Genomic DNA, 14,848 nt, shown 5'->3' on the forward strand with positions numbered 1-14,848 from the left:
AAACATCCACCTTGCCCAGAAGATTGTGTCAGAACCCAGTGCCTCCTGATGTAAAATTCAAAGAAACAGGCAAGTCTCAGTAACACTCAAAGGAAAAAATAATCAACAGACACCAACCTTGAGCTGACCAACCATCAAAAGCCAGTTTTATAATCAAGCTTCATGAAATAAGGGCAAACACTTGTACAATAAATGGAAAAAATAGACTTCTCTCAGCATAGGAATTATAAGGGGGAAAGAGGAAATTTTAGAACAAAATTAAGTGACTGAAACAATCCATTGTGTCTAGTGGCAGGATGATGACAGAGGCAGGGGTCCGTGAACTTGAAGACAGAACAAGGGAAGTGCAATCTGAACAGTAGAGGAAAAAAAGATATAAAAAATGAATACGGGGTGCCTGAGTGGCTCAGTCCGTTGAGCGTCCAAGTCTTGATTTCAGCTCAGGTCATGATACTAGGGTCATGGGATCAAGCCCTGAGTCGGACTCTGTGCCGAGTGTGAAGCCTACTTGGAATTTCTCTCTCTTTCTGCCTCTCTCTCCCGCTTGCACTCTCTCTCGCTAATGTTTATTTGTTTTTGACAGAGAGAGAGAGACAGACACAGACAGACAGAGCGTGAGTGGGGGAGGGGCAGAGAGAGACAGAGACGCAGAATCCGAAGCAGGCTCCAGGCTCCAGGCTCCGAGCTGTCAGCACAGAGCCCGACAACAGGGCTCGAACTCACGGACCATGAGATCATGACCTGAGCTGAAGTCGGATGCTCAGCCGACTGAGCCACCCAGGCGCCACTCTCTCTCTCTCTCTAAAATAATTTTTTTTTTAATTTGTGGGGCGCCTGGGTGGTTCAGTGGGTTAAGCGCCTGACTCTTGATATCGGCTCAGGTGGTGGTCTTGCCGCTGTGGGACAAAGCCAAGTCAGACCCCACTCTTAGCTTAGCCTGCTTGGGATTCTCTCTCTCTCCCTCTGTCTCTCCCCTCCCCCACTTTCTCGTGTTCTCTTCCTCAAAATAAACAAAATAAAAATCTATCAAAAAAGATTTTTCTTTAAAAAATAAAGGTAAAAAATTAAAATTGAACACAGATTCAGGGATTTGTGAGTCAATGTATATAGTCAATCTTCCAGCAAAAGGAGAATGATACTAATGAAGAAAAAAAGTTTGAAAAAATAAATAGGTGTCCATTTTACAGATTTGTTGAAAGTCATACATTGACATGTACAATGTCCAAGATGATCAGCAAATGCAAAATAGGATGAGCTTTAAGAACCGTGCCCATGCACATCATAATCATAATTCAACTAGTCAAAACCAAAAAAAAAAAAAAAAAAAAAAAGAGAAAGAAAGAGAGATGCCATTTTACATAAAGAGGGAAAACAATTAGAATGATTACAGATTTCATATCAGAAACCATCACGGTCAGAAGATTTTAAAGTTCTGAGAAACAGAGCCAACCTAGAATTCTGGATATATTCTTCAGGAATGGGATTCCTGGGTGGGTCAGTCAGTTGTCTGACCCTTGATTTTGACTCAGGTCAAAATCTCATGGTTTATGGGATCAAGCCCCACGTTGGGCTCTGCACTGGCAGTGCAGGTCCTACTTGGGATTCTCTCCCACATGGCCCTCCCCAACTCATTCTCTCTCTCTCTCCCTCTCTCTCTCTCTAAATTTTTTTTAAAGGAATGAGAGCAAAATAAAGTCATTCTTAGAGGAAGGAACATGGGAAGAGTTTGTGACCAGCAGGTCTGCTCCACAAGAAATGGTAAGTTCTTCAGACAGAAAGGAATTAATTCTAGAAGGAAGCCGGGAAGTTCAAGAAAAAGAGATGAGCAAAAAAGGTAGATAACTAGGCAAATTTAACAGCATACTTCTTTCCTCTTACATTCATTACCATATGTATGGCTGTTGAAAGCAAAGCCAACAATGTCTCGGAAGCTTTGAATATATGTAAGTGTAATACATACAACACATACAGCATGTGAGGGTGAAGGCCGTATACACTTGTAAGGCTTCTGTGTTTCTCTGAAAGAAGTGAAATATTAACTCTATGTAGAGTCTGTGAAATTAGGTGTGTATAATACCTACAACAGCTACTTTAAAAACAACATATGGAGATACAGAGTTATAGTTACCAATAGGTAAAATGGAATGCTTAGGGGCACCTGGGTGGCTCAGTTGGTTAAGCATCTGACTCAATCTCAGCTCAGGTCTTGATCTCAGGGTCTTGAGTTCAAGCCCCACATTGGGCTCCACCTTGGGTGTGGAGCCTCCTTAAAAAGTAATTAATTTAAAAAGTGGAATACTTAAAAATATACCAAAAAGCCAAAAGAAAGCAGGAGAGGGAAAACTGAAGAACAAACAATAAGAGGGGGACAGAAAGCAAAGAGTAAAATGATAAGCCTAAAATCAACCTTATCAATAATTACACTAAATGTAAACGGTGAAAGCACAATTAAATGGCAGAGACTGTAGGACTGGATTAACACCACCATGACCCAACTATGTGCAGTCTACAGGAGGTAAAAGGAGAAAGAATACATTTTGCAAACATTAATCGGAAGTTAAGCTTAAGTAGATTTATTAGTTTCCTATGATTGCTATAACAAATAGCCACACACTTAGTGACTTCCAACAACAAAGATTTGTCTTACAGTTCTGCAGGTCACAGGTACAAAATCACTGGGCTAATGCCAAGGCGTCAACAGTGCCACTTGCTTTTGGTAGCTCTGCAGTGAGAATCTGTCCCCATGCCTTTTCAGCTTCCAGAGGCAGCCTGCAGCATGTGGCTCCTGACCCCTTCCTTCCATTACTGCAGCCTCTTGATTCTGTCCTCACATCCCCCACCATTGGCTCTGACCTTTCGCCTCCCTCTAATAAAAAGCCTGTGAATACATTGGGGTCATCCAGATAATCAGGTACTTTATTTAGTCACATTTCCAAAGTCTCTTTGGCCTGTAAGGTAACATCCTCACAGGTTTCAGGGACTAGGGCATGGACGTCTTCGGGAATTGGGAGGAAGCAGCAACTTTCTATCCACCAAAGTGGCCATACTCTCCAGGACAGTAAAGTAAAAGATACCAGGTGAAGTAGGCTTTGGAACAAGAAAGTTATCAGGGATAAAAAGGTCAATTCACCAAGAAGACGTAGTAATCCTAATCATGTATGCACAAAACCACAGAGCTTCAAACACAGAAAGCAAAAACTGTCAGAAATGAGAGGACAAGTAAATAATAGTTACTTGTCAGTAAGTATGGTTAATCAACAGTTATGGTCAGGGACTCCCTTGGTAATTGATAGAGCAAAGAGCAAATCAGCAAGGATATAGAAAACCTTAGCTACACTATCAACCAACTTGACCTAATTGACACAGCACTCAACAGCACAATACACAGTCCTTTCAAGTGCACATGGAGTATTGGCCAAGATAGTTCATATCCTTGGATACAAAACAAAGCTCAACTGATTTAAAAGAAGCAATATCTTACATCACTTCTTTTCAGACTCTAATGGAATTTAAGTTAAAATCTATTACTATAAAGATAATCTCGGGGCGCCTGGGTGGCTCAGTCGGTTGGGCGTCCGACTTCGGCTCAGGTCATGATCTCACAGTTCGTGGGTTCGAGCCCCACATCGAGCTCTGTGCTGACAGCTCAGACCCTGGAGCCTGCTTCAGATTCTGTGTCTCCCTCTCTCTGTGACCCTCCCCCGTTCATGCTCTGTCTCTCTCTGTCTCAAAAATAAAAAATAAACATTAAAAAAAAAATTAAAAAAAAAAAAGATAATCTCAGGGCCCCAGAGTGGCTCAGTCGGTCAAATTCCTGACTCTTTGATTCAGCTCACCGTGTGATCCCAGGGTTGTGGGATCGAGCCCCATGTTGGGCTCAGTGCTGAGTGTGGAGCCTGCTTGAGATTCTCTCTCTCTGTCTCTCTCTCTCTCTCTCTGTCTCTCTCTCTCTCTCTCTCTGCCCCTCTTCCCCACTCATGCTCTCTCTCTCTAAAATAAAAATTTTTTTTAATTAAAAAAAGATAATCTGGAAAATATTCAGTTATTTGGAAATTAAACAACACACTTTTAAATAATTCATGGGGCAAAGAGGAGCTCAAGGAAAATTGGAAAATATTTTGAACTGAATGAAAATGAAATCAGCATACTAAACTTTGTGGGATGCAGCTAACACGCATTTAAGAGGAAAGTATGAGCAATGAGTGTTCATATTTTAAAAAGGGTAGTTTCTAGTCACTAACCTAAGCTTCCATCTTAAGACACAAGAAAAAGAACAACTCACCCCAAAGTGAGCATGATAAAGGGCAGAAGTTGGTGAAACCAAAAATAGAAAAACAGTAACAAAAGCCAATGAAACCCACTGCTGATTCTTTAAAAAGACCAATAAATTGACAATGCCTGGCCAGGCTAATCATGAAAAATGGAAGACATAACTTGCCAAAATCTGGAATGAATGACAGGACATCACTACAAACCACACTGACATTAATAGAATATAAGAGAACACTGCAAACTCTGTGCCCCAAAATTTGGCAACTTGAATGGTTCAACTCTCTCTTTTTCTTTTTTCAGTATAGTTGACATACAATGTTACATTAATTTTAGGTTTACAACTTAGTGATTTGACAGCTTTATACATTATGCTATGTTCACCAAATTATAGCTACCCTCTGTCCCATCACATTGCTATTACAGTATCGTTGGCCCTAGTCCTTGTGCTGTGCATTTTATTCCTGTGACTCACTCCACAACTGGAATCCTGTATCTCCCACTCCCTTTCACCCATTTTGCTCATTCCCCCACCCTTCTTCCCTCTGGCAACCATGAGTTTGTTCTCTGTATTTGTAGGTCTAATTCTCCTTTTTGTTTGTTTGTTTATTAGATTCTACTTATGAGTGGAGTCATATGGTATTTGTCTCTCTCAGTCTGACTTATTTCACTTGGCATAACAACCTCTAGGTCCTTGAATGGACCAACTCCTGAAAGACAGAAACTACCAAGACTCATTCAAGAAGAGATAACCTTAATATTCTTTAAAATATTAAATTGTATATGTAGTTAAAACAACTTTCCAACAAGGAAAACTCCCAGCCACAATGTTCTCACTGGCATGCACCACCAAACATTTGGGGGAAAAATACAATTCTACACAATCTCTTCCAGGAAGTAGAAAAGAAAGGAAAACTTTGAACAATATTGTGAGCAAGCATTATTCCAAACTCAAATCAGAAAAAGACAGTACAAGGAAATAAAGCTGCAGACCAGGAGTCCTCAAAAACATAAGTGCTAAAACCCTCACCAAGATATTGATAAATAAAAGCCAACAGTATATGAAAAGGATCCTAGCATCACGACGAAGTGTGATGTATTCTCAGATGACAGGCTAGTTGAACATCTGAAAATCAATAAAGGTAATCCATCGCGTTAATAGACTAACAACAAAAACAACAATATCATGATAAATGCATGCACAAAGATTTGATAAATAAAATGCTCAGCTGTATGCACTTAGAAGGGAACTTCCTTAATCAGATAAAGAACATCAACAGGGGCACCTGGGTGGCTCAGTTGGTTAGCGTCCAACTCTTGATTTTGGCCCAGATCTGATCTCACAGTGAGATACAGCCCCACATTGGGCTCTGCACTGACAGCATGGGGCCTGCTTGGGATTCTTTCTCTCCCTCTCTCTCTGTTGCTCCCCCGCTGGTGTTCTCCTTTCTCTTTCAAAACAAGTAAATAAAAGTTTTTTTAAAAAAGAAGAGAATCAGGATGCCTGGGTGGCTCAGTTGGTTAAGTGTCCAACTCTTGGTTTAGGCTCAGGTCATGATCTCACAGTTTGTGACTTTGAGCCCCACATCAGGCTCTGTACTAACAGCACAGAGCCTGCTTGGGATTCTCTCTCTCCCTCTCTTTCTGCCCTTCCCCTGCTCGCACCCACTCACTCTCTCTCAAAATAAATAAGTAAACTTAAAAAAAAGAAGAAGTTCTATGAAAAGCCTTTAACTAATATTCTGAATGCTTTTACCCTGTGAAACAAATTACTGATAGTCTCACAACTTCTATTCAGAACGGGCTAGCAGTAAGACAACTGAAAGAAATAAAGGCATACAGATTAAAGGGGAAGGAATATCAATTGAATTTTATTCTGTAAATCAACAAGGAACAATTGGAAATCAAAATTAAAATATTATAATAGCTCCAAAAAGCATACACATGTAGGCATAAGTATAGATGTGTAAGATATGAAGACTGAAAACTATAATACTTGGCTAAAAGAAATTAAAGAACTAAAAAAAGACAGATACCACATTTATTGATTGAAAGACTCAACATTGGGGGTACCTGGCTGGCTCAGTTGGTGGAGCACACAACTCTTGATCTTGGGGTTGTGAGTTCAAGTCCCATGTTGGGTATGGAGCCTACTTAAAATATAAATAAACAAACAAAAGACTCAACATTGTCATAAAAAGAATGAAATCTTGTCATTTGCAATGACATAGATGGAACCAAAGAGTATAATGCTAAGCAAAATAAGTCAGAGTATAATGGTAAGCAAAATAAGTCAGAATTGATTTCACTCATGTGGAATTTAAGAAGCAAAATGAAAGAGCAAAGAGAAAAAAAAAGAAAACCAAGAAACAGACTCTTAACTATAGAGAACACACTGATGGTCACCAGAGGGGAGGTGGGGGGGGGGGACAGGTTAAATAAGGGATGGGGATTAAAGAGTGCACTTATTGTGATGAGCACTGGGTGATGTATGGAATTGTTGAATCACTATGTTGTACACAAACTAATATTACACTGTATGTTAACTAACTGGAATTAAAATTAAAAAAAAAAAAGACTCAACATAGTCAAGATATCAGGTCTCTCTAAACTGATATGCAAGCCAAATCAAAACCCCAACTAGCTGGGGCACCTGGCTGACTCAGTCGTAAGAGCAAGTGACTCTTGATCTCGGGGTCATGTACTACAGCCCCATGTTGGATTACTTAATTAAATAAATAATTTTTTAAAAATCCCAACTAGCTGTTTTAGCAGCTGACAGGCTGATACTAACATGTATGTGGAAATATGAAAGCAATAATAGGGGCACCTGGGTGGCTCAGTTGGTTGAGTGTCCAACTTGATTTTGGCTCACATTGTGATCCCAGGGTCGTGGGATCAAGCCCCTCATCGGGCTTTGTGCTGACAGTTTGGAGCCTGCTTGGGTTTCTCTCTCTCTCCCTCTCTCTGCCCCTCCCCCATTCATGCACTCTTTCTCTCTCAAAACAAATAAACTTTAAAAAAAAAAAAAGCAATAATAGCACAACAATTCCGAAAAGGCATAAAATTGGACATCTTTTTACTCCAAGATTTTCTGTGAAAGGAACAAATGCAATGGATGGTGTGGTATTTGCATAGAGATAGGAAGGTGGAAAAAAGAAACAACAGAGATGCTAGAGGTAAACATGTCTGATTGGTTGACTTTTAACAAAGTGACAAAAAGGAGGAAATTGAGGAAAAGATAATAGCTTCAACAAATGTTGCTGGAACAACCAGATACCTTTTTGGGAAAAAAAAAATGAACCTAGACCTTTACCTCACATCATACACAATAATTCACACGAAGCGGATCTAAGACCTAATAGCAAAAGTCAAAACCATAAGGCATCTAAAAGAAAATATTTTGGGGAATGCAAGCTGGTGCAGCCACTGTGGAAAACAGTATGGAGGTTCCTCAAAAAACTAAAAATAGAACTACCCTACCACCCAGCAATTGCACTACTAGGCATTCATCCACGGGATACAGGTGTGCTGTTTCGAAGGGACACGTGCACCCCAATGTTTATAGCAGCACTATCAACAATAGCCAAAGTATGGAAAGAGCCCAAATGTCCATCGATGGATGAATGGATAAAGAAGATGTGAGATATAGATATAGATATAGATATAGATATAGATATAGATATAGATATAGATATATACAGTGGAGTATTACTCGGCAATCAAAAAGAATGAAATCTTGCCATTTGCAACTATGTGGATGGAACTGGAGGGTATTATGCTAAGTGAAATTAGTCAGAGAAAGACAAAAATCATATGAGTTCACTCATATGAGGACTTTAAGAAACAAAACAGCTGAACATAAGGGAAGGGAAACAAAAATAATATAAAAACAGGGAGGGGGACAAAACAGAAGAGACTCATAAATATGGAGAACAAACTAAGGGTTGCTGGAGGGGTTGTGGGAGGGGGGGTGGGCTAAATGGGCAAGGGGCATTAAGGAATCTACTCCTGAAATCATTGTTTCACTATATGCTAACTAATTTGGATGTAAATTTTAAAAATATATAAATAAATACAATTTAAAAAAGAAAGTTATCAGAATGAAAAAAAAGAAAACATTTTTAAAAATCTTTACAACTTTGGATTAGACAAAGATTTGTTAGTGAGGAACAAAAAGCACAAACAATAACCAAAAAAGATTCTTGGACTGCATAAAACTAAAGACGTATGCTCTTCAAAAGACAGAATTGATAATGGAAACAAGCCAAGACTAAGAAAAGTCTGTGTGTATGTGTGCATGTCTGATAAAGGATTATATATAGAACAAATAAGGACTTTTACAAATAATAACAAACCCCCCCATATGAGCAAAACAATTTGAACAGACATTTCTCAAAGAAGATATATAAATAACAATGAGCACATGAAAAATGCTCAACATCTATAATTATTAGAGGAATGAAAATTTAAAAGATATCAATAAAATGGATGAGTTTTTCAGAACATACTGCACAAAAGAGTGCAGATGTGACAGAGCACACGTTTATGATTTCATTCCTGCGAAGTTCTACAATGAGCAGGACTAACCCATAGAGAAGGAAAGCTGGTTGCTGTTTACTTCCATCAGGTTGACCGAAAAACTCAGCATGGAATTTTAAGGAGTGATGGCAATGTTTTAGTATTGATTGTGGTGGTGGTTTTTAAATGAGTTCTACATTTGCCAAAGGTGAACACACTGCACACCTAAAGGGGTACATCTTACAACTCAGTGCACACACACACACACACACACACACACACACACTAGTTAGGCTCCATCAGTGTCCATTCCACCGGGGATGAAATCCTCTTGCAACCACTTGTCTGATTTGCTTCCATAGGAATGAAACACTACTAAGGACTTGGTGTCGGTCTCCGCTGCTGAAGCGATGGACGTTGAGCAGTGTGTGTAGTTCAGTCACTCTTGGTGAAAGGCATACCATAATATGAGACTCCCAAGTGCCCTCTGTCTTCTGCCACCTGTCCATAGGCCCCTGCATAAACACTGGGAAAGGAAAAACAGAGGCTGGCTGACATCTGCCCAATAAGCCACGTTGTCCTCTTGGCCATTAAGGACCATGTGTACAGGGAGCTCTCTTGGGGACATTTATATCTGATTCAAAGACCCAAGTGCTTTGTGCCCACCCCTATACATCTATGCATACACATGCCTCCTTCCTGGATATCCCTATCTCCTCCCTACCTGATTCTGCTCCTTCCAGTCCCCTGACCATGGAGGTGAGGCATTTGCTACTATCCAGGAGTCTGTGTACATCACACCTAGCCAGATCTCTTTCCACAAAAAGTGTATTATTCTGTTTCATTCTGCTTATTACTCACATACCTGCTCACTAAGGGCATTTTCCCTCACTGACATTTTTCAGAGTCCCACCAGTGTAGCTGTAGAGCAACACTACTCCAAAACCTCACACCGCCCCAACACAAGCCAGGCCACGCAGCTGTTGATGACCCCCGAAGAGAGGCGTCATTGTGAGAGCGTAGGTGTGTCCTCTGGGCCTTTTCATGGCCACAGGCCTACCACTCACCCAACAGTGGGTTGCAAACTTACGAAGGGGTGGAAATGGCCACAGCTAGCTCATCGTGGACACTTCCAGTTGTGTACACACACGTGTCTCTCGTCAGTCATACAGTTTCTATTGGGATCAGGGGCAGCTTTTTATTTTTGTATTTTTTTTATCATTTTTTTAAGAAGCTTTAAACCACTTTATTTTTCTTGTACAAAACTGTGTGGTGGACACCAGAAGCAGCTTTTATTTTATTTATTTATTTATTTATTTATTTATTTATTTATTTATTTTTACGTTTATTTATATTTGAGACAGAGAGAGACAGAGCGTGAACGGGGGAGGGTCACAGAGAGAGGGAGACACAGAATCTGAAACAGGCTCCAGGCTCTGAGCAGTCAGCACAGAGCCTGACGCGGGGCTCGAACCCACGGACCGTGAGATCATGACCTGAGCCGAAGTCGGACGCTTAACCGACCGAGCCACCCAGGTGCCCCCAGAAGCAGCTTTTTAAATGGTGCCTAGCTGCCTTGTGTGGGTGATGTGTTGACATGAGCCCAAAGCTCATTCGGGCTCGGCAGAAGGGTCACACAGCATCCCGACACACACACCTACTCCTAGCAGCAAGATCGGGCAGGTCATGGACATGGCCATGGGGGTCCTGGTGGATATGAAAAAGTTGTGTTTATGATAGACTCTAGCCTATCAGGTGTGCATTATGTCTAAAAAACCAATGTACATACCTTAATTTAAAAATACTTTATTGCTGGGGCACCTGGGTGGCTCAGTCGGTTAAGCATCTGACTTCGGCTCAGGTTACGATCTCGCGGTTCGTGAGTTCAAGCCCCACATCGGGCTCCGTGCTGACAGCTCGGAGCCTGGAGCCTGCTTTGGATACTGTCTCTCCCTCTCTCTCTACCCCTCCCCCAGTCGTGCTCTGTCTCTCTCTCTCTCTCTCTCTCTCTCAAAAATAATAAACATTAACAAAATTAAAAATGCTTTGTTGCTAACAAATGTTAACCATCAGCTGAACTTATAGCGAGTCATAACCCTTCTGCTGACGGAGGGTCTTGCCTCCATGTTGGTAGCTGCTGACTGGTCAGGGTGGTGGTTGCTGGAGACGGGGTGGCTGTGTCAATCTCTTCAAGATGACAACAGGGAAGTTTTCCACAACAGTTGACTCTTCCTGTCACAGTTTCTCTGTAGCAGGTTTCATACTATTTTACCCACAGTAGACTTCTTCCGAAATGGGAGTCCATTCTTTCAAATCCCGCTGCTTTACTAAGTTTGCGTGAGGTTCTAAATCCTTTGTTGTCATTTCTACAGTATTCGCAGCGTCTTCTCCAGGAGTCAGTTCCACCTGAGGAAACCGCTTTCTTTGCTCATCCTTCAGGAGTGAGTCCTCATCCATCAAAGTTTTGGCACGAGAGCGTTGCAATGCAATGTCTTCTTCAGGCTCCACTTCTAATTGAGCTTCTCTTGCTGTTTCCACCACATCTGCAGTTATGTCCTCCACCGAAGTCTTGAACCCCTCAACGTCACCCGTGAGGGTCGTAATCAACTTCTTCCAAACTCCTGTTGATGTGGGTATGTTGACCTCTTCCCATGAATCGCGAATGTCCCTTGTGGCATCTAGAATGCTGAGTCTTTTCCAGAAGGTTTTCAGCTGACTTCGCCCAGATCCATCAGAGGAATCACTGTCTATGGCAGCTCTATGCTTACGAAATGTATGTCTTTATTGCTAAGACTTGAAAGTTGAAATTACTCCTTGATCCACGGGCGGCAGGATGCGTGCTGTGTCTGCAGGCATGAAAACAGCGTTCCTCTCATTGTGCATCCCCACCAGAGCTCTTGGGTGACCGGGTACATTGTCAGGGAACAGTCATATTTTAAAGGATTTTTTTTCCCTGAGCGGTAGGTCTCCACAGTGGGCTTAAAATATTCAGTAACCCCGTTGTAGACAGATGTGCTGTCATCCAGGCTTTGCCGCTCTGTTTATGGAGCAACATTCTTAAGGGCTCTGGGATTTTCAGAGTGGTCACTGAGCTCTGACTTCCACTTAAAGTCAGCAGCTGCGTTAGCCCCTAACAGGAGTTGGGCTGTCCTCCGAAGCTTTGAAGCCAGGCCTTGACTTGCCCTGTCTGGCGATGAGAGTCCTATGTGGCATCTTCTTCCAGTAGGAGGCTGTTTCGTCTACACTGGAAATCTGTTGTTTGGTGTAACCACCTTCACAAGTGATCTCAGCGACAGCACTTGCTGCCTCACCTTGCACCTGATGTCATGGAGATGCCTTCTTTCCTTCAGTCTCCTGAAGCACCTCTGCCAGCTTCAGACTGGTCTTCTGCCGCCTCCCCCACCTCTCTCAGCATTCACAGCATCGAGGGGAGTCAGGGCCTTGCTCTGGAGTAGCACTTCCAACATCCTTCACGAATTGCTCCTTTGCGTTTACAGCGGGGCTGTCTGGCAGCACAGGCCTAGCTTCTGGCCGTCTTGGCCTTTGACCTGCCTTCCCCATTGAACTCAAGCACTTCTCGTTTCTTCTAATTTAAAGGGAGAGACGTAGGACTCTTCCTGTCACTTGGACACCTGGAGCCACTGTAGGGGTATTAATGGGCCCTATCTCACCACTGTTGTGTCTTTGGGAACAGGGAGGCCCATGGAGAGGGAGAGAGATGGGGAACGGCTGGCCAGTGGAGCAGTTGGAACACACACAACATTTATTAAGTTTTCCCTCTTATGAGGGTGTGGTTCGTGGCACACAACAATGACAATGGGAACCTCAAAGATCACTGCTCACCCATCACCATCACAAATATAATAATCATGATAAAGCTTGAAATACTGGGCTAATTACCAAAATGTGACCCAGAGACACGAAGTGAGCAAATGCTGTTGGGAAAATGGCAGCAGTATATCTGCTTGACGCAGGGTTGCCCAAACCTTCAGTCTGTAGAAAACTCAGAGCGCCATGTGTGGAGCGCCATGAAGGGAGAGTGCCTGTCTTTCCTCCAGCCCCTTCCCGTCTGGAGAAACGCCATTCACGCCAGTGGTGCACTGATCACCATTAGAAGTATGCATGCATTGACGTACTTAGTCTCCACATGCATTGACGTACTTGGTCCCCACATGTGTTGACGTATTTAGTCCCCACATACATTCACGTACTTAGTCCCCACAGGTATTCACGTACTTAGTCTCCAGCACTGCTTCAGGAGACCCGCCAGGAAAGCTGCCCTCCCTCATGACAAGGAGTCACTAGTACAGTCATTAGACCTGTTGTGCAGAGGCAGATCTGAGGCACCAAGCTTGCCCAAGATTACACGATGTGGAAACCAGCAAAGACCAGGCAAAGGAGAAGAAACAATGGCCACTGTGGCCAAAACACAAAGGCAGGCGGAGGAGTGGGAAATCTCAAAGTGCAGACCGAGGAAAGCAGGTGCCCCCTGCCCGGAGCCTGTGGGCCCAGGGGAGCTGAGGCAGGCTCACTGCAAGTCACTGTCCTACCTTAGTGGTTAGGGGAGCATATTTGCCTGTCTCTTGTCGGTCCTAAATTAGAGTCAGGGACACAGATTAGGGGAGCTGGTGGTCACTCCTCAGGCCCTGGCTATTTTGGAGCGATTGTTACAGGGTTATCGTCTGGCTTCCTGCACGGCTACTAGAGCTTGCAGGCAGGCCTTCTGGGCAGGTGGCCACAGGCTGTGGGTCAGAATTCTATCTCATGTATGGTCTGGCCATCCGTTTGCCGTGCAGTCTCTCAACAAAGGAGGTCAGGCCAAGGCTGGAGCTGAGACGGTCCGGCCCTATGCTCCCAGCGGGCAGTGCCCCCTCCTCTGAGAGGCGGCTCCACTCTAGCCAGACCCGTGGACGAAAGTCCTGCAACCCCTTGCTCGCTAAAATCCCCTGGACAAGTTTTGCAACCGTTCCCTGCCTCAGCTTCCTCCCCTGTGAAATGGGGGTGTTGGCGGGGCCTACCTCATGGGGTCGCGGTGAGGACTGATGAGACAGTCCACACAGAGTGCTGAGGGCAATGGCCGCGCAAGGAAAGCACTGTCAGCATCATTGTTGTTACCCTCACCATGTATTGCTGTCTTTCAGGCTCCCTTGTTCATTTTTACTTTCTTGTTTAAAGAGTAGCTCCCAGACGAAAAAGCTGTAGGAGGGCAGAGGCCTCATCTTTCCTAGTGATCAGTGTCTTAGGAGAGGCTCAACTATAGTTAATAGTCACTAAATTGTTAAATGTATGAATAACGGGGGTGCCTGGGTGGTTCAGTCGGTCCAGGATCTGACTCTTGGCTCAGGTCATGACCTTATGTTTCGTGGGATCGGGCCGCACATTGGGCTTCCCACTGGCAGTGAGAAGCCGGCTTGGAATTTGAGATTCTCCCTCTCCCTCTCTCTCTGCCCGTCCCCTGCTTGCACGTGCTCTCTCTCTCTCTCTCTCAAAATAAATAAAATAAAGTTAAATAAATAATTTAAAAACGTTAACTTAAAAAAAGTTAAATATATGCATAACTCTATGTATGCGTCATCAATGATTGATGTTTCTCACAACCCCCTCCTCCAGTTCACTAATTTGCTAGAGCGGCTCACAGAACTCAGAGGAACATGTTACTTACCCGATCACTGTTTCATTACAGAAGAATGTAATGTAATGGAGACGCGTCGGCCAGGTGTGAGGATAGGATGTGGGGCCTCCGTGCACCCTCCAGGTACGCCGCTCTCTCGGAACCTCTCCGATCCCATCCTTTGGCATTTTTATGGTGGCTTCATTACATGGGCACGATTAATTAAATTGCTGGCAATTTGTGAGCAACCCAACTTTCAGCCACTCTCTCTTCCCTGGAGGCCACTTCATCAATATAAACCCAGGTGTGGTTGAAAGGGCTGTGTTAGAAATATCAAGACACCTTTGTTGCTCTTAAGAAACTGCAAGGGTTTTAGGGGGACTGTGCCAGGAATGGGGCTGAAGACCAAATGTGTATTTCTCATTATAAATCACACCAGTGATCATG

At 43.2% G+C, this 14,848-nt stretch overlaps 1 long non-coding RNA gene across 1 annotated transcript; it reads right to left on the bottom strand.

Moving 5' to 3' along the window:
• Positions 1-6,123: 6,123 nt before the first annotated feature.
• On the bottom strand, positions 6,124-14,588 carry LOC131500014 (uncharacterized). The gene is made up of 2 exons (XR_009256140.1): positions 14,453-14,588; positions 6,124-9,316 (listed from the first exon to the last, which is right to left on the bottom strand). It is a non-coding gene; the product is annotated as an uncharacterized LOC131500014 (long non-coding RNA).
• Positions 14,589-14,848: the final 260 nt, after the last annotated feature.

Source organism: Neofelis nebulosa, chromosome 17, assembly GCF_028018385.1.
Source record: "Neofelis nebulosa isolate mNeoNeb1 chromosome 17, mNeoNeb1.pri, whole genome shotgun sequence".
In the NCBI taxonomy this organism is placed as follows: Eukaryota; Metazoa; Chordata; class Mammalia; order Carnivora; family Felidae; genus Neofelis; species Neofelis nebulosa.